The sequence below is a fragment of the Peromyscus eremicus genome, chromosome 19 (assembly GCF_949786415.1).
Source record: "Peromyscus eremicus chromosome 19, PerEre_H2_v1, whole genome shotgun sequence".
Classification (NCBI taxonomy): domain Eukaryota; kingdom Metazoa; phylum Chordata; class Mammalia; order Rodentia; family Cricetidae; genus Peromyscus; species Peromyscus eremicus.
This window is the reverse complement of record NC_081435.1, coordinates 64,293,869-64,312,932: the sequence shown is the minus strand read 5'-3', so window position 1 is coordinate 64,312,932 and position 19,064 is coordinate 64,293,869. Positions and strand designations below refer to the sequence as shown.

The window sequence follows — 19,064 nt, the reverse complement described above, 5'->3', positions numbered from 1 at the left end:
TGTATTTTCTTATATATTTATTCACTTGCATAATTATTTAGAATGTAAACTCTAAGAAGTTCAAGACTATGCTGTGCCCCCAGTGCCCTGACAAAGTACTTGTCACAATGCAAGTAGATAGAAAGATTGCATGTAGACGTTAAGTGAACATAAATCAAATCTGTGTCCAGGTGTCTCAGGGTTTCTATTGCTGTGATGAAACACCATGACCAAAACCAACTTGGGGAAGAAAGGGTTTATTTTGCTTATACTTCCAGGTAGAAAGTTCATCACAGAGGGAACTCAATCTAGCCAGCACAGTTGGCCCCTTGTCAACTTGACACACAAACACATCACTATTAAGCCATAACCTTTCCTTTCTCATTCATCCCCATGATCACTCATTAATATCAACATCACAAATTAAATATTCCAACTTTTAAAAATCCCTCAGTCTTTAAAAGCTCAAACACTTAAAAGTCCAAAGTTTCATAAAATATTCAAAATCTCTGAACCATGTGCAAAAATCAAACACAAATTAAATGCTTCTGTATTCCAAGAGGAAAGAACCATGGCACAGACACAGTCAAATCAAAGGAAAGGCAAACTCCAGCAGTGTGAATAACTCATGTCCAATGTTTGGGATTCACTCGCGGTCGTCAGAGATCCTCTAAAGGACTTGTGTCACTTCCTGGCTCTGCCCTCTGCAGCACATGAAGCTCTTTTCCTAGGCTTAGGTTGGTGCCACTGCATGGCTCCAACTGTTCTTCATGGTCATCCCATGGCACTGGCATCTTCAAAATCCTGGGGTCTCTGCAACTTGGCTACACTTTCACCAATAGCCTGTCATAGGCTCTCTTCACGGTGCCAAGCCTCAACTTCTCTTCATGACCCCTTCAATCCTGGGCCTTCAACTGCTACTGAGGCTGCACCTTCACCAATGGCCTCTTCTGGTCTCTTCCAGTGTCACAGTGTCAAGTTCTCCAAGGCCACTTCATGCCTTCAAAGTCAGTGACAGCTAGATGATTCTTATACATCCACGCTCAGTTAACAGCACACGGTACAACCTTGACCACCTCCCAAACACAGCTTCTGGGTGCTAACTCTGAGAAAACACTTCCTAGAAGACTTCATTTCAATGATACCGATTTCTTCTTAATCACAGCTGATTCTTCAGCCCCAGGTGATCAGTATTAATTGTCCCAGTGAAGCAGAGGTTTCACTTTAATGGTTATTAATTCAAAATATCACATGAACATACCTGTTAGTCTTTAGTCCTCTCTGAAACTTCATAAGCCAGACCTTATCATCTACATTGTTCTCAACATTCTTAACTTCCAGTCTCCTACAGAACCTCCAGTAGAGCTCTCAGCACTCATTGGATTTTCTAGGCCAAGGGTGCAAAGCCCTTCCACAATCCTCCCCTAAACCACATGGTCAGGCCTGTCAGAGCAATACCCAACTCCTGATACCAATCTCTGTATTAGTTAGAGTTTCTATAGCTGTGACACCATGACCAAAGCAGCTTGGGGGAAGAGAGGGTTTATTTTGCTCACACTTCCAGATGAACAGTCCATCACAGAAGGAACTCAGGGCAGGAACCTGGAGGCAGGAAGCCGATACAGAGGCCATAGAGGAGTGTTGCTTACTGGCTTGCTCAGCTTGCTATCTTATAGAACCCAAGGCTGCCACTCAGGTATAGCCTCAAACACAATGCACTGTACCCTCCCGCATTAATCACTAATTCATAAAATGCCCTACATGTTTGCCAACAGTCTGATCATCTATAGGCATTTTCTCAATAGAGGCTCCCTCACCTTAGATGACTCTAGCTTAAGACAAGGTGATATAAAACTAACCAGCACACCAGGGACACTAAATTAATTGGAGAGACAAATATACATAACAAATTAGGAATCTGAGGGCAGTAAGCTGATGAAGTCACCCTGAGCTAGTTTCATCATCATCATCATCATCATCATCACCATCACCACCATCATCATCATGATGTTCTTTTCGGGAACAGGGTTTCCTTCCTGGCTGTCCTGGCACTCACTATTTTCATTATTCCAGAGGAGGCTTATAAGCCCCCAAACCTGACCATGGAAGGGATGTGATGTGGTAGGTGCTGATCCTGGGTACTCAGAGGATGAATTTTCTTCCAAGTTTGTCCCTCTCATTCCTTTGCCTTCATTCTGATGCAGGCAGATTTCTCTACAGGGTAGAGAAAATGACACAGCGAGCCCCATACCCTCTTCTTTGTCTCTCCTGCCAGGAAAACCTCTGGGGAGGCTTCAGGTTGACATTTCCTTGGAGCACAGTTTCATTCTTGGTCACTGTGACTAAGGAGGCATCAGGCACCCACACCAAAGCTCCTGAGATTCACAGTCAACCAGCAGAAGATTGGGGCTGGTGCCTGAAGTCATGGAGCAGTCCTGGCAGTTAGCGAGCATGACTGCCAGAGGGCAAGTCTGTAGGACTGAAAGAGAAGGTGACTTGAATTCCAACATTCATGAGTTGAGGCTCAATTTTTTCTGGCTCCAGAAAACCTAGAGCAGAGGCAGTTCTACCTGTGGCCGGTGGGAAGCCACTCTCTTTAAGGTCAATGAATGAAGTCATTCTTTGTGCTAGGGTAAGGAATGCCAGCGGTTAATTATAATTCAAGGACTCATATAGAGTTACTTTATACTTTATACTGCCAATAGCCATTGACACTTGTCCAAATATGTTTCTAGGGAGTTAAATGTGGAACTATGGGAATGAAACACTGTGAGAATCCTGTTGGCAGTTGAATTAATGTGTGAATAAACAGGATATATTTCTACCGATCCTGCTGTAGTATAGCCTGATCAAATTCTACGTCCTTTCTGAAGCTGTTCTCCATTCCCCTTTGAGAACTAATAGCTAACGATCTCTTTATTAATTGTTATAAGAATCCTAGGAGCTGATACAGATAAGCAGTTAGAATGAAGGCACAATGTCAGCACTCAGTAAAATTTTAAATTTTTAAACATTTATTTATTTACTTCTTCGTTTTATGTGTATGGGTGTGCTCATATCAGTGTATGTTGAGATCAGAACCACTTGTAGGAGTCGGTTGTTTTCTCCTACGATGTAGGAGTCAGGGAACCTTACTTAGTGGGCTTTAACTCCATAAACAGTGGCCATGAAGAAGAGAAACCACAGCCTGTCTATACTCTGGATCTATACCCCTCTATCCCGTGGTATTGGGCATTGAACTGAGGGCTTTGTCCATGCTAGGCCCGTGCTCTGCTACAGTGCGTGTCTCTATCCCATTTCTTAAGTTTTATTATTTATGCATAGTGTTTTTCTGTCTGGGTTACTACAAAAGCTTTGAGAAACTTTGATTGTGGCTCTAGCGCGTGTGTTTCGGGCCCACCAGCACAGCCCATTAAGGTGGGGTTTCCAGGCTGCAGAGCTGGTGCAGAAGGGGAAGTGCTCGTCATGCAAACATGAAAACCTGAGTTCGGATTCCCTAATGCCACATAGTTAGCCCACACAGAAGCTTGCCCTTGTCCCAGCACTGGATTCTTGGAACTCCTGGGCCAATTAGCTTTGCTAAACTAGTGAGATCCAGGTTCAGTGAGAGATCCTTTCTCAGAAAATGAGAGGGGCAGTAATAGGGGGTGACATCTGACATCAACCTGTCGCCATACATGCATGCACATATAGTATGCACCCTCAAATGCAGGAACATGTCAGTACACATGCCACATGCATACACTATACACATCACACACACACACACACACACACACACACACACACACACACACACACACTGGCATTTCTAGGGGACGAGAATGCAAACATTTTAACCAGATCTTCAGTGATTCTCCTTTCCTTCACGGGGTTCCATGGACCATAGTTTGAGAAATATTGGCCCAGATGCAGTAAGCAAGAATGAGGGAGATGAGGGAAATGACCAGCACTTATTCTATAGTTAGGTTCACTGACACAAAGTGCCATGGCATGTCATGACTTGCCAAATAAGTGCCCCCCCCACAAGGCAGAGATCTCTGTCATGTTTTCTCGTGGGGAAGCCGTTTACCTTTCCCACCCTTTCCTTTCAGGTGAAGCCACACAGGTGTAGAGTATCTATGATGCCCATAGGTCTACTCAGCCTTTGGCCAGTCAAGCCAGAGACAAGGCTGTAGCTCTGCTAAGCACCACACCTGTCATGTGATCACTGCTGTGCTTCCAATTGAAAGAGGAGATGGTAGTGGATAGAGACCCAGAGAGCCAGAATCCTTGTGTATGTCTTATGCGCATTATCGTGGCCATATCTCTTGAACTACTGTTCTCTTTTGTAGAGAGATTTCCAGGAAGGTTCATGAATAGAATTTTAATGGTGAAACGCATTCCCAAAGACCCTGCCCTTTGCATGGGAGGTCATGCCCATGAAGGCAGCCTGTGAGAGGAGCATGCATTACCAACTCTTATGCTTTTGTATTGAGCATTAGGTCTCATCTTTACAGTCAGATTAACGGAGATTAGTGGTTCCACTAAAGAGTTTAAACATCATGCTGACCCAAATTGTGGGAGCCATAATAATGTGGTGCTATATGTCCAAGGACTGGGCCAGCTGGCTGTCTGGTGGGGGAGGAGGAAGAGGTCTACATGTTCCCAGAGTGATTTCATTAATTGCTTGCATAAGAAAGCTGGAGGTGCCTGTCTATACAGAATGTCTATGGAGCACTCCCCCTACTTCCCACATACATATCCACCTATCAGGCCAGTCTGGGGCTGCTCCTGTGCTAGGAGGACATTAATAATCAATGGTCCCTCATACTTGCCTCCTCTTGGCTTCTGCAGGTGGGGCCCAGTCCCTGAAGTCTCAAATGGTTCCATTAATGTCTTTTTATCCATGCGAAGGGTAAAATAAACCCCTCAAAGCTTAGAAACCTGCCACCCTGGACACAGGAGGAAAAGGAGGATGGCTGTTAATTAACAACCTTAAATCATCCCCACAGTGTCAGGTCCCAAAGAAACCCAGTCCCTGTGGCTCCTCCCAGCACTTCCCACCCCGCACCCTACCCCTAACCTCCCCAGCCCAGGGGCTGGGCTTCCCTTCCCTTCCCCCAGCTTCTGATTCCTGTATAAACCTGCCATTTCAGCCATGAGCTCTCCTGGTCCTCATTCCTCTCTTACCCTCTTTCCTTTTCTCTCTCTCCTCTTCCTCCCCCCTCCCATGGCCTGGTGCAGTCTGGACCTTTCCAGATGCCTCTGGCTGTTCTCTCCCTCATATCTACAATCAAACCTTCTCCTCAACCACACCTTGGAGTGGTCATGTGCTCATTCTCATTCACACTGGAGCACACAGCTGTAATGCAGAAAGTGCAAGCAGCTGTTCATCATTTCAGAGTTTTTCTCTCTTCATCAGATAGATTGAATAATTTTATGCCTATTACATGGTTAGAGAAGAAAGTACATTTGAAAGATCTCTTTGTCTTTTTTTGTGTACACATGCGAGGGTGCTGTAGGCACATGTTTATGTGCAGGTACACACAGCTGTGCATACAGAGATCAGAGGATGACATCAGGAGTCCTGATGGATCACTCTCCACTTTATTCCCTTGAGACAAGGTTGTCCACTGAATCTGGAGCAAGGCTGGTGGCCAGCAAGCCCCAGCAAGGACCCGGTTTTCTTACCAAGCATACAAAGGCTTGGGTAGAATCTAATTGTTACAGTTTAGATTTGAAACGTCCTCGAAGGATCATACATTGATGGCTGAGGTGCCATCTGATGGGCTCTTGGGAAAGTGATTGGACCCCAAGGGCTCTAACTTCACCAGTGCCAGCTTCACACTTTGCTGGCGTTAACAGGAGGTGGGGCCTAGTTAGAAGAACCAGGTTCCTAGGCTGTCTCCTGGAAGTCGATGTCATATCTTACCCTTGTCCCCTTCCTCTGTCTCTGCTTTCTGGCCACCATGAGGTGAGCATACTTCTTCATCACACATGCCTGCCATCACGATGTGCTGCCAAAGCAGCAGAGACAGGTGACTTAGGTTGGAGCCTATGAAATTGAGCCCCACACCAAACCTTTCTACTTTTTTTTTTTTTTTTAAATTTATTTATTTATTATGTATACAGCAGTATGACTGCAGGCCAGAAGAGGGCACCAGATCTCATTTCAGATGGTTTTGAGCCACCATGTGGTTGCTGGGAATTGAACTCAGGACCTCTGGAAGAGCAGTCAGTGCTCTTAACCTCTGAGCCATCTCTCCAGCCCACCTTTCTACTTTTTAATTGATTTTTAATTTAATTTTCTGTCACAGTGACAGAAAGTCACTCACACAACTGTAGTCTTTCACATATCTTCAAAGGGGAAGAAAGTGGTCGAAATAGTCAAGGGCTGTTTGGAACCAAACTCCAACAGCAGATGTGACCACACCCGGACTGGGGCATGTGTTTGGCTAAAGACAACACAACATGACCAGTTTTGTTGTGTGTCTGGCACTGCTCGGCCCAATGGCAGCCTTGACAGATGTGAACTAGGATATGACAGGGGGTAGGGGTTGGGATCTGATGGGGTGGGTATAACTAATTTAACAAAGCTCTGACCGCCACTTACCCACATACAGTGATGAATCACTGAGCTGTCCAAGGGATCTGTGACAGATGAAATTCACTGAATGTGCAGATTACGTGTTTCCATTACTCTTTTCTTGTAATTCTGTATGAAGCATATATGACATGAAAAGTTTTCTTATAAAAAATACCATCTAGAGCTGGGCGGTGGTGGCGCACGCCTTTGATCCCAGCACTCGGGAGGCAGAGCCAGGCGGATCTCTGTGAGTTCGAGGCCAGCCTGGGCTACCAAGTGAGTTCCAGGAAAGGCGCAAAGCTACACAGAGAAACCCTGTCTCGAAAAACCAAAAAAAAAAAAAAAAAAAAAAATGCCATCTAGCTGGGCAGTGGTGGCTCATGCCTTTAATCTCAGCACTCAGGAGGCAGAGGCAGGTAGATCTCCAAGTTCAAGGCCAGCTTGGTCCACAGAGCAAGTTCCAGGACATCTAAGGCTACACAGAGAAACTATGTCTCAACCCCTCCCCATGCTCTTTATAAACACCTCCATAGTCTTGTCTTCCTAAAACTTTTCAAAGCCAGGTGTGGTGGCACATGCCTTTAATCCTAGGCAGAAGCAAGCAGATCTCTGAGTTCCAAGCCAGTCAGGGTTACATGGTGAGACTTTCTCAACCAAACCAAACCAAACCAAACCAACCAAACCAAACCCCTAAAACAATCACAAACAACAGCAAAACCTGTCTCCAATGTCTTCATATAAGCGCTTATTTGACCTACAGCAGGATTAGTAATTTTCCTACAAATGCTGATGATAGTATAGCTTTGTGGGGAAGGGTAGATAATTTTTTCTGTTATAGAAAAAAAAATCCAAGGTTAAGAGAGAAGAAACTGCTTGACAAAGGCCATACAACCAGTAAATGACAGAGTCAAGATTTTTAACTTGGCCCTGTGTGGCTTAACATTCAGACCACTGACGATAAGATCCCTGTCTCCTGTGCCATTGCCAGTGAGCAGAAGAGGGATGTGGGACTCTCTGCAAGCCCGTCTCTCAAGCAGATAGGTCCCTGCCTTGACAGATTCTTCTGAGGGGATGGAATTCAGATATCATCCCTTGGAGGGCTGAAACCCATTAACAGAGTCACACGAGTTGGGTCAGAGTAGAAAGACTCATCTGTGGCCGAAGGCCCATGCTTCTTATTCTCCGTCAGGTGACTGAGGAAGCAAGGCAATGCCACTTCTCTGCTTCTTTGGGGCATGGTCATTTGTGACATCCTTACTGTGAAATAGCAAAGCAGCAGCTGTTGTTCCCTGTCAAGCATGCCTTGTTCTCTTCACCTCCATCCATGTGCTTCTGACTTAGATGCTTGATCAGGAACCCCGCCTTAATGCTACATCTGCTCTCCAAAGTTTCTGGGACCTAATTGACCTTTGAAAAATCATTCCAGAGTCTCCTTTACCACTTTCTTTAGGTAAGCTATCTTTGCCCTCAGGGACTTCAGAGGTTCTGTCATTGAAGATCTTGTACTATTTTGCTACTAAAGATATGGTCAGTGGATCAACTATTATCACCCCAACCCAACATCATCACCACCACCATCATCATTGTCATCATCATCTTCCTCCTCCTGATCATTGCCATTACTACTTCTTCCACACTATCCTCTGGGAGCTGTGAAAAAGGCAAAGCCCCAGGCTCTATCCACACCTTCTAGGCCAGAGTCTACCTTTTAAGCAAGAATCTTAGGAAACTTTTCAAGTTGACATACCAACACATCACTATTAAGTTACAATCCTTCCTTTCTTATTCACCCCAAGATCTCATATTAAGATCATAAATAATTTTAAAAGTCCCACAGTCTTTACAAATTCAAACACATTAAAATTTCAGTCTCTTTAAAATATCCAGTCTCTTAGAAATTCAAGTCTTTCATCTGTGGGCTCCTTTAAAAAATTAAAATTAAATTAAATACCTTCTTCAATAGGGGAGAGCCAGGACACTGTCACAATCTGAACCAAGCAAAACCAAACTCCAACAGTGTTAATAACTCAATGTCAGATTGTCTGGATCCACTCACGGTCTTCTGTGCTCCTCCAAAGGGCTCAGGTCACTTCTCCAGCTCCACCCTCTGCAGCACACACAGCTTGTCTTCTAGGCCCCAGCTGGCTCCATTCTACAGATGCTGCTGTTCTTGGTGGTCATTCCATGGTACTGGCATCCCAAAATGCTGGGCTCCCTTGCTGCAACTGGGCTGCACTTTCACCAATAGTCTCTCATAGGCTCTCTTCATGGTGCCAAGCCTCAACTTCTTTGCATGACCCCTTCAGTCCTGGGCCTTCAACTGCCACTGAGGCTGCACCTTCACCAATGGCCTTTCCTGGACTCTCACAGTGCCAAGCCTCAGCTGCTCTCCATGACCCTTCATGCTTTCAGTATCACTTGGGTGACCCTTACACATTACCAAGTCCTGCTGCCAATATGAGGTACAGACATGGCCCAGTCTGGAACACAGCTTCTCTGTGCTCTCAGGAAACACTTCCCAGAAGATTTCACCCCACTGATGCTGGTCTCTTCTTAATCACCACTAATTTCTCAGCGCCAGCTGACCAGCATCAATTGTTCCAGTAACACAAAGGTTTCACTTTAGTAGTTCTGGTATCTTGTTAATCACAGCTGATTGTTCAGGCCCAGCTAACCAGAACCACAGAATCTTAATTCAAAATAACAAATGACCCCAATAGAGTCTTTAAACTTCCCTCTGAAACTTCACAAGCCAGGCCTCCATCCTCTGCACTACTCTCAACATTTTTTTCTTTTGGTTTTTTTTGAGACAGGGTTTCTCTGTGTAGCTTTGGAGCCTGTCCTGGAAGTCACTCTGTAGACCAGGCTGGTCTTGAACTCACAGAGATCCACCTTGCCTCTGCCTCCCGAGTGCTGGGATTAAAAACCACCACCACCTGGCTTGCTCTCAACATTCTTACCTTCCAAGTTCCCACAGAACATCCCACAGAGCTCTTAACACACAATGGCTCTTCTAGACCAAAGTTCCAAAGGCCTTCCACAATGCTCCCCCAAACATGGTCTTGTCTGTCACAGCAATACCCCACTGTGCTGGTACCAATTTGTCTTAGTTAGGGTTTCTATTCCTTTGATAAATAATCACGACCCAAAAGCAACTTGGGGAAGAAAGGGTTTATTTGGCTTATACTTCCAGATCATAGTCCATCACTGGAGGAAGTCAGAACAAGAATTCAAGTAGGGTTGGAACCTGGAGGCAGGAGCTAAGGCAGAGTCCATGGAGGGGTGCTGCTTACTGGCTTGCTCAGCTTGCTTTCTTATAGAACCCCATTACACCAGCCCAGAGGTGGCATCACCCACCATGGTCTGGGCCCTTCTCCATTGATCACTAATTGAGAAGATGCCTTACAGCTGTATCTCATGGAGGCATTTCCTCAACTGAGGCTCCTTCCTCTCTGATGACTCTAGCTTGTGTCAAGTTGACACAAAACCAGCCAGTACAGGTACCCTGCAGGATCAGCACTCTCAAAGATGGGCTTTACAAAGTTGTGAGAACTGAAGGACAGTGTTTGTGGTATGTTTCATCAACTCTTCCTAGAGTGAATGTCTAAGTCCTAATCCCTGAGTCCTGAGAATTAAAACTCTTTTGGAAACAGACTTTGTAGATAGGAGGTTAAGGTGATAGCATACTGGATTAAGTTGGGTCCTTTTTAAATGACTGATGTCCCTAAAAGAAGAGGGGCATTTGGGCACAGACACTGATACATATGGGGAGAACACTCTCATCACTGGGTGAGACTGGAGTGACCCATCTACAAGCCAAGGAGCATCAATGGTTGCTGGTAACCTCGTGAAGCTAGGAGACGAGAACTGAACAGGTTGTTTCAGAATTTCTAGAAGAAACTAAACACGCTTCACGGTCTTTGGAACTGTGAGTGTAAACTTATTATATTTTTATTCATTTTTAAAAGATTTTTAAGTTTTTTTTAAGTGTGTATGTATGTGTGTGTGTTTGTGTGTGTATATGTGTATATGTGTGTGTATGTGTATGTGTGTATGTGTGTGTATGTGTGTATGTGTGTGTATATGTGTATGTGTGTGTGTGTGTGTGTGTGTGTGTGTGTGTGTGTGTGTGTGTACTGTGAGTGTAGTGCAGTGCCTTAGAGGTCATCAGATCCCCTGGAGCTGGAGTTACAGGCAGTTGAGAACAGCCAGATGTGGGTCCCCTGAGAGAACAGTCCACGCTCTTAACCACTGAGGCATTAGCTCTCCAGTCCCAATTTCTGACCGTTTTAAGCTCTTCAGGTTGGGTTATGTTGTTCCTCTTCAGTGCTGGGTATGGACCCCAGCGACTTGTATTTTTGGGACCTCTACCACTGAACTACGTCTTCAACTCCATCCTATGTTTTTAAGAGAGTCCCATCAACTGGTTACACCATCTTCTGTGCTCTGCAAAAGGCATGCATAAGCCAAGTTCTTTCCCACTTTGGTACACACTGATGGATGATTCTCCACTTTCCAACAGCATTCCCAGTTTCTGTGTAAGATCATCAGAATGGCCTTTGGCACCCAGATTTCTACCAACATTCTCTTCACAAATGGTATACTGCTCTCTGCTTCCAAGATGACTTTCTGAGGGGGCTGGAGAGATGGCTCAGTGCTTAAGAATACTAACTGCTCTTCCAGAAGACCTGGGTTTGGTTCCTAGCACCCTACTAGGTGGCTCACACATGTCTGTAATTCCAGTTCCAGGATACACTGGGTCCTCTTCTGGTCTCCTGAATACCAGGCATGCACATGGTACAGGGGCATACATGTAAGCAAGACACCCATACACGCTAAAAAAAAAAAAAAAAGATGGCTCCCTGTTGCTGCCCTTTCACAGGGTAGAATGGCAAATGCTGTGTCCTCAGATGGTAGAAGGCAGAAGGATGAAAAGCCCTAAGATGTTCCCTTCATGCCTCTTATAAGAGCACTAATTCACTCATGAGGGAGGAGGCTTCATGACATGATTACTTCCCCAAAGGCCCTATCTCTTAGTCCCCCACTCCGGGATTGAAGTTCTTAGTTCTGAGTGTTGGAGGTGTATGCACATTCAAACCACACCAATAACATTTATTTACCAGCTCATCTTGCCTATGAGCCATTGGCTCGCACAAAGGGTGAGGTCATGGCCAACTCATGCCTCCCAGTGTTAGGCTATGAGTCTAATGAGGAAAATGATAATTTCCTAACACTCATCTGGCACTGGATAGTAATTATTCTCTATGGGGTTGGCCTAAGCAGAAACCCATCCAAGAATCCTGGTTAAAACAGCAGGCATCTTGGAAAACCATGTGTGTGGGATGGATATCTAAATGGGATGTGTGCCCTACCAAATAAATGCCAGATTTAATTCCAGTTCTCTTCCATTTTCTTCTGGGTTTGGTTTTAAAGCATGATCATGTGCTCAAAGGCAGGGACTGACTCTGGGACACGCCTGCATTTCTCAGGAGTCTCCTTGGAGAGAGTAAAATAATGTGTGAGGAGTCTTGCTTTTTTGTCTGTGCTCGACTCTGGTTGACTGGGAACTGCCTCTGGAGTCCCTGGTTAGTGTCTGTGACCCACTGTCATCCACTGCTAAGGGTGGACTGGATGAACAGGTCCAACGCTAACAAGGCAGAGAGGAAATGGCTTCAGATCACTGAAGATTGACAATTCTGTGTCAGTAAACAATTCCAATTGAAACGGCACCATGGAAACGGTCTGTTAGACATCTTGGGACTACATAATGTTTTCTGATTTTTTTTTTACTTTTCTTTTAAAATTATTTGTTTAGTTTTGCATGTGTGTGTGTAAGATTTTTGTGTGAATATGTGTGTGTGTGTGTGTGTGTGTGTGTGTGTGTGTGTGTGGGTGTGTGGGTGGGTGTGTGCACAGAGGTTAGACAGCCTTGGGTGTTGATCCTCGCCTTCCAGGAATCACAACACAGGTTGTTGTCAGGCCTGTGTGAAAAACATTTGTTCACTGGGTCATCTCCCCAGTTCATTCTCTCTTTTGAGACAGACTCTCACAGATCCTGGGCTAGCTTTCAACTCCCAATCTTTCTGCCTCCCAAGTGCTTGGATCACAGGTGTGAGCTACAATGCTCAGCTCTCTACATAGTTTAAAGCAAAATAAATCTGGCATATTTGGACATAAGAGAATTTATTAGAAATTCATAAAAGTGTTAGGAAGAAAACAGAAATTAAGAGAGACTAGGAAGAGGGAAAAGTTCAGTCAGTCCTTCCACAGAACGAGCTTGGAGGAGAGCAGGGAAGCTTATCTGGAACAACCTGAGGCCTTACTGTCCTGGACTCTGAGGGCACCTGCCTCTGTTCAACTGGTGCCCAGCGGCCTCAGCCCTTAGCAGAGGAATGCAGTTTACATCTCCCCAATGCTAATTACTTGTGACATCAGTGTGCTCTCTGGAGAATTGTCTTCTCAATTCCTTTGCTCATTTTGAAATGAGGTCTATTTTTTTTTTTTTTGCTGTTGAGTTATAAGAGTTCTCATTTTTGTTTTATAATTTCTCCTCCTTTTATTGTAGATGTTATTTCTTTCTCTACCTCTGTCTAATCAGTCAGTAATTCTACCTCCCACACACCTCTTGAAAGTGTCCCAAATGCTATCCTTGTTACCAGGCAACACTCATCTCTCCTTTACTCCACTCGTCTCCTAGCTCTTATTGCCTGATATCTGCTCCTTGAATTCATTCTTCATATCCAAGTGGAGTGTCAAAAGTCCATCTTGTAACTCTGCTGTCACTGTCCCGTTCAAAACCATTTGGTTGATCTTGTCCCTAAATGCATTTTAAATTCCTTTCCATAGTGTCAAAAGCCCTCTATAATTCACTTCCTCTCTGTTTACCCTCTCTCTTCAACTTCATTTCTTACTATTCTCCCTCTGGAAATATAGAACAAACGTGTGCCCATTGTCTATGCATTTCTCTTTATGGCTTTGTACAGAACATCATTGCATTGCTTTGTAAGAAAATTGCTAATGTGTCTCTCTTGTCCATCCAGGGCTTTGCATGGCAGAGGTCCCTCAACCTGGGACATTCTTCTACTCACCTTAGTCATCATCATCACCATCTAAATGAATCCTGTGTTGGTGGCAGGGTCCTCGAATGCTCTGAGTACAGTTCTCACCATAGATTGCCATTGCCCCCCTGCAGCCCCAGTCACCTTCCCCACCAAGGATGAGTGTTATTTGATTTTTCTTCTCATAGATTCTTTTGTCTTTTGTAGAACTTCATTATTTTATGGAAGTGTACTCTTAATATAATGCGGAGGTCATGGAACCCGTTGCATGTATTGTGAATAAAGCTGCCATGTGTATTGGTGAAACTGTTGTGCATATTATGAATAAAGCTGCCATGGGTATTGGTGAAACTGTTGTGCATATTATGAATAAAGCTGCCATGAATATTTGTGAGTCTTTTTTTTTTTTATGAACATGTTTTCATTGCCCCTGGGAAGCTATCTAGGAGTAGAATTTCTGGGGTTTATGTTTCATTTTTTAAAATTTATTTCTTACTTACAATAAATTCTGATTATAGTTTCCCCTCCCTCTACTCCTCCCAGTTCCTCCTCACCTCCTCTCCCCTCTTGATCCACTCCATTTTTGTCTCTCATAGAAAAGAAAAGGCTACTAAGAGATGACAACCAAACATGACAAAATAAAATATAATAAGATGAAGCAAAAACTATTACATTGAAGTTGGACACAGCAGCCCAACAGGGGGAAGAGTCCCAAGGGCAGGCACAGGAGTCAGAGACCCACTTGTTCCCACAGTCAGGAGTCCCATCAAAATACTAAGCTAAAAGCTGTAATATATATTCAGAGGACCTGGTGCAGACCCATGTAGGCCCTGTGTTTGGTGCTCTAGTCTCTGTGAGCTCATATGTGCTTTGCTTAGTTGGTCAGAGGGCCTTGTTCTCCTGGTGTCCTCCATCCCCTCTGGCTCTTAACAATCTTTCTGCCTCCTCTTCCATGGGATCCCTGAGCTCTGAGGGAAGGGATTTGATGGAGACCTCCCAATTAGACTTTCTCTCTTCATAATGTCTGGCTGAGGGTCTCTGCACCCATTCTCATCTGCTGTGGGAGGAAGCCTCTCTGATGATGACTGGATAAGGCACTGATCTATGAGTATAGCAGGATATCATTAGGAGTCCTTTTATTGATACTTATTTTTTAGATGAGTAGTGTTTGATTTTCCCTAGGTCCCTGGGGTATCTAGTCTCTGGTTCTTGATTACCTAAGCAGTGTTGGATATAGGTTCCTTTTTGTGGAGTGATCCTTAAGTCAAATCAGACATTGGTTGGCTACTCCCACAAGTTCTATGCCACCATTGCCCCAGCGTATTTTACAGGCAGGACAGATCATAGGTCAAGGGTTTTGTGACTGGGTTGGTGTCCACATTTATTTTCTGATAGTGTGCAGAGTAGTACCTTTCTGTACCAAAGAGACTAGAGCATAAGGATGAAGGCTCCATGTAGACACCAGCTCGACTTCTCCATACTCAATGAGTTGCATGGGTGTTGGCCTCGGTAATGGGACCTTGCTGCCAGTTTGTGGAGAGTAAACTTTTGTCTTAGCACCAGACTGGGTTGTTTGGGGATTTCCATGGGACCCCCTTAGCCAACAACTCAATTGAATGCAACACAGTACCGCCACTGGAAGCCACACCTAACGACAAGAGATGGCCAGTGGAGATTCCATATCCCCCATTGCTAGGAGTCCTCATTAGGGTCACCTTCATACATTCTAGGAAGTTTCCACTGTACTGGGTTTCCACACCACTCCCCAAATGCCCCCCCCCATTCCAGCTGTCTCTACTTGCACTTTCTCTCTCTACCCCATCTCTCCCCAACCTGATCCATCCCCGCCCCACCAACATCCCCACCTCCCCCTAGTCCACTCATAAAATCTATTTCTCCCTTCCAGGGAGATCTATGCGTCTCTACTAGGCCCCTCCTCTTTACCTGATTTCTCTAGGTCTATGGATTACAGCTTGGTTATCATTTACTTAACAGGTAATAATCACTTATGAGTGAGTACATACCACATTTTTCTTTCTGGGTCTGGGTTATGTCTCTCAGGATGATTTTTTTTTTCTAGTTCCATCCATTTTCTTGCAAATTCCATGATGTTATTTTTTTTCTTAAACAGCTAATACTCCATTGTGTAAATGTACCACATTTTCTCTATCCATTCTTTTGTTGAGGGACATCTATTTTGTTTGTTTGTTTGTTTTTTCCAATTTCTGGCTCTAATAAGGTTTGACTTGTCAAGTATTTTTTTCTAAATAATTATTGCTTTTTGTGCCCTGTGTAAGAAGCTGCCACCTGATCACAAATTATAAAGACATCCTAATGTGCTTTTTTTTTTTAGGTTTTAATGTTATTTTATGATCTATGTAAAATTATTTCTGTGTTACAGTGTGAGATTAAGCTTCATATTTTTCTCACTAGTCCTCAGTCAAAGTCAATCTTTCTGTTCCGATGCCCTGTGGTGCTATGCGGCAGGCTTTTATTGCCACCCTTCATTTTTTCCCCCCTGTGTTACCCCATTGCTTCTTCCGTTGGAATGTAAGATTTGTAAGATTTGTAAGATTTGTAAGATTCTTCCGTTGGAATGTAAGATTTGTGAGCAAAGACCTTCCATTCTGTATAAAGAAGCAGAATGCTTAGAGCTAATGAAGGAGACTGAATCCAGGATCCATCCTCCCTAACCACCTATGTGAGCCTAGGTAAATCTTAATGTTTCTTCTTCTGTCTGGGAGGCACTCACTGCGTGCCTGACATGGGGCTGGGTGGTGACGTCATAAAGATGAATGTGACTCACCCAGAGGTTGAGAGATTCCATTCATGTATACGTGGGGATTACAAAAAGTTCAGCAACTGAATGTTGCTCTAAATGCTGTGACCGATTTCTGAATAGCTGGTGCTGGGGTCAGAGACAGGAGACCTTGGCTCCTGGATAGAAGTAAAGAAAGTATGCCTTGACTTTCCATGGAGGAGCAAGGGTAACTGGGACAGGGAGGAGAGCTGGGATTTGTCCTCTGAAGGATCATTAGGACAAATGTATTCTAAAACTCCTTGCTTATCTGACAAGAAACTAGACTGGAAATCATGTGTTTGTATTTGCTGACTCTGGCAGTCCAAATGTTGCGGCACTCAGCACACTACTCAGGGCTATGTAAGGGTAGGCAGAATCAACTTTAAGCAGTTTACTGCTGGAATGAGGGAAGAGAAAGAGAACCTTCAGAGAAGAGGGTTGATAACGCAGTGCAGAAAGATTTCGGCTTTTGGTGTCCCCAGGAAGTACCCTCTAGGACAGGCGGCATCTCCTGCTGGGTACCAGCTTTGTCTTTAGCAAAGCCTTCCTTTGGAGTGAGAAATGTTTCTAGAGGGATGCTGTTGGATGCTCAGAGGTAGGGGTGCTTCTCTCAAACAGTGGGCACAATTTTAATGAGAGCAAGTAGGCCCAGCTTTGCTCCAGGGCATGTCGTTTAAATGACCCTTCTTCCTTGTCTTCTGAGGAGTTCTGAAAATCCAGGGGGCCTCATGTAGGAAAATATCTGAGTACTTATGTGCCCCAAGGCCCTTGTGGCTTGGTTCCCCTCCACTGCCCCCCACTCAGGCCCTCAAGAGAGTCAGTATCATCTGCCTTGTCCTCAGGTCACCCCAAGAAGCCCCCCCCAAGACCAGACTCCTGACCTGCTGTTGGGGGGGACTCCAGCACTTCCAGCCTTAGGTGACATGGCTGTGTCTAGATGTGCTTAACAAATTGCCTGCTCACTCAATTACGTTTTATTTAATCATCTGTAATCATATAAATTATGCCTGATGGTAGTAAATGTTGGTGTCAGTTCCTAATTACAGACTGATTAATTGGTCGGGGCGATCTGTATCACTACTTATATAAGAGTATAGGAGGATGATGATAAATTAGGTTGGGTAACCTGAGCCCAGGAACATGGCCCATGTCCAATTCCATCCCACTTTTCAGGGGTGGAGAAGCCCTTTCCCTGTCCTCTTGTTAGGTGCCTCTAGGATGGTTTGTGGTGCTCTGACTGATTGATTCTGGCAACACCTGAGTCAAGAAATCTTTATTATTATTTAGTCAGTGCGTGTGCGTGTGTGAAATTTTTGCTGTGTAGTGCTTTTCCTTTTGGCTGTGGCGGGGATGAATAATGACGAGCTCATTAAGTTCAGTTGGGCTCATTACAGCCTGCTGGGTCCAGAAAGTTTCAGGGTTGGATCTGGCCAGCAGAGCAGGAATCCTGAGAATGGAGAAGTAGGAAGACTTGACGGGTGTCTATAAAATAATTTCTTACTGGGTCTTTTTTGTTGTTTCCTTTGAAACATTTTTAGTAGTTCTTTGATAATTTTATACAGTATATGCTGATCATGTTTAACCTTCCCAACTCCCCCCAGGTCTATATGTACCCTTTTTCTAACTACACAACTTTGTGTCCTCTTTTTTAAAAAACCCATTGAGTCTAATTTGTAATACGCCGTATGCTCTTGGGTATGGGCCGCACACTGGAACGCGGTCCATCTACCTGGGCTCACACCCTCAAAGGAAACCGACTGTCCTTTCCCCAGCAGCTTTCAGTTGCCAATAGCTCTTCAGCCAGGGGTGAGACATTGTGATTCCTTTCCTGCTCCATGCTTGTTTTCTGTCAGCCTTTAGCTTGACCAGGTCTTATGCATACCGTCACAACTGCTGTGAGTTCACATACTAGTTAGCTTTTGTTAACTTCATGCAAACATAGACACATCTGGGAAGACAGCACCTTAGTTGAGGGCCTGTGTTTAGAAGAGTTTATATGTGCAACTGCCATGCTGTCTCCAGAAAACACTGCTTCGTCATAGTCATCCACTGACTCCAGCTCTTACACTCTTTCTTCCCCCTCTTCTGCAATGGTTATCTGGGCCTTGGGAGGAGGCGGGTGTCATAGAGATGTTCCATTTAGGGATGAGCATTCTGCACTCTTATTTTCTGCACCTTGGCCAGTTGTAGGTTTCTGCATTAATCTTCATCTGCTACAGACAGAAGCTTCTCTGGTGAGGGTTGAGAGATGTGTTAATCTATGGATATAGCAATAAGCCATCAGGAGTTGGTTTAATACTAAGTTCATTTAGCATAAGAATAGTTGGTATTTCCCTAGGTTCTATGACCTGTCTAGCCACAGGTTCTTGTACTCACTAATGGTGCCAGGTAGGAGCAGGGCTTACATCCCATCAGAAAGCAGTTGGTTACTCCCATGACATTTGTGCCACTATTGGACAGTACAACTTGCCAGGCTGGTCATTATTGTAATTCACAGGATTCATAACCGGGTAAGGCTGATGGTTACATTTTCCTGCATAGCACCTTCCAGTACTGTGAAAGTAAGCCAAAAAGGATGAAGCTCCCAGGACCATCTTCATGGTGTGTGACTTAAATATGTAGTGTCTTCAGAAATACGGTCTTATCATCAAATTCTGGA

General features: G+C 44.5%; 1 long non-coding RNA gene across 3 annotated transcripts in view; it reads left to right on the top strand.

Moving 5' to 3' along the window:
- Positions 1–15,387: 15,387 nt before the first annotated feature.
- The window catches only part of LOC131895943 (uncharacterized), a 46,973-nt gene continuing 43,296 nt past the window's right edge, over positions 15,388–19,064 (top strand). For 2 of the 3 annotated variants that reach the window (XR_009375329.1, XR_009375328.1), the window contains exon 1: positions 16,453–16,561. This is a non-coding gene — a long non-coding RNA (uncharacterized LOC131895943). Of the gene's footprint in view, positions 15,601–16,452; positions 16,562–19,064 lie in introns of those variants that run through there. The other variant, XR_009375330.1, reaches the window with a different exon arrangement.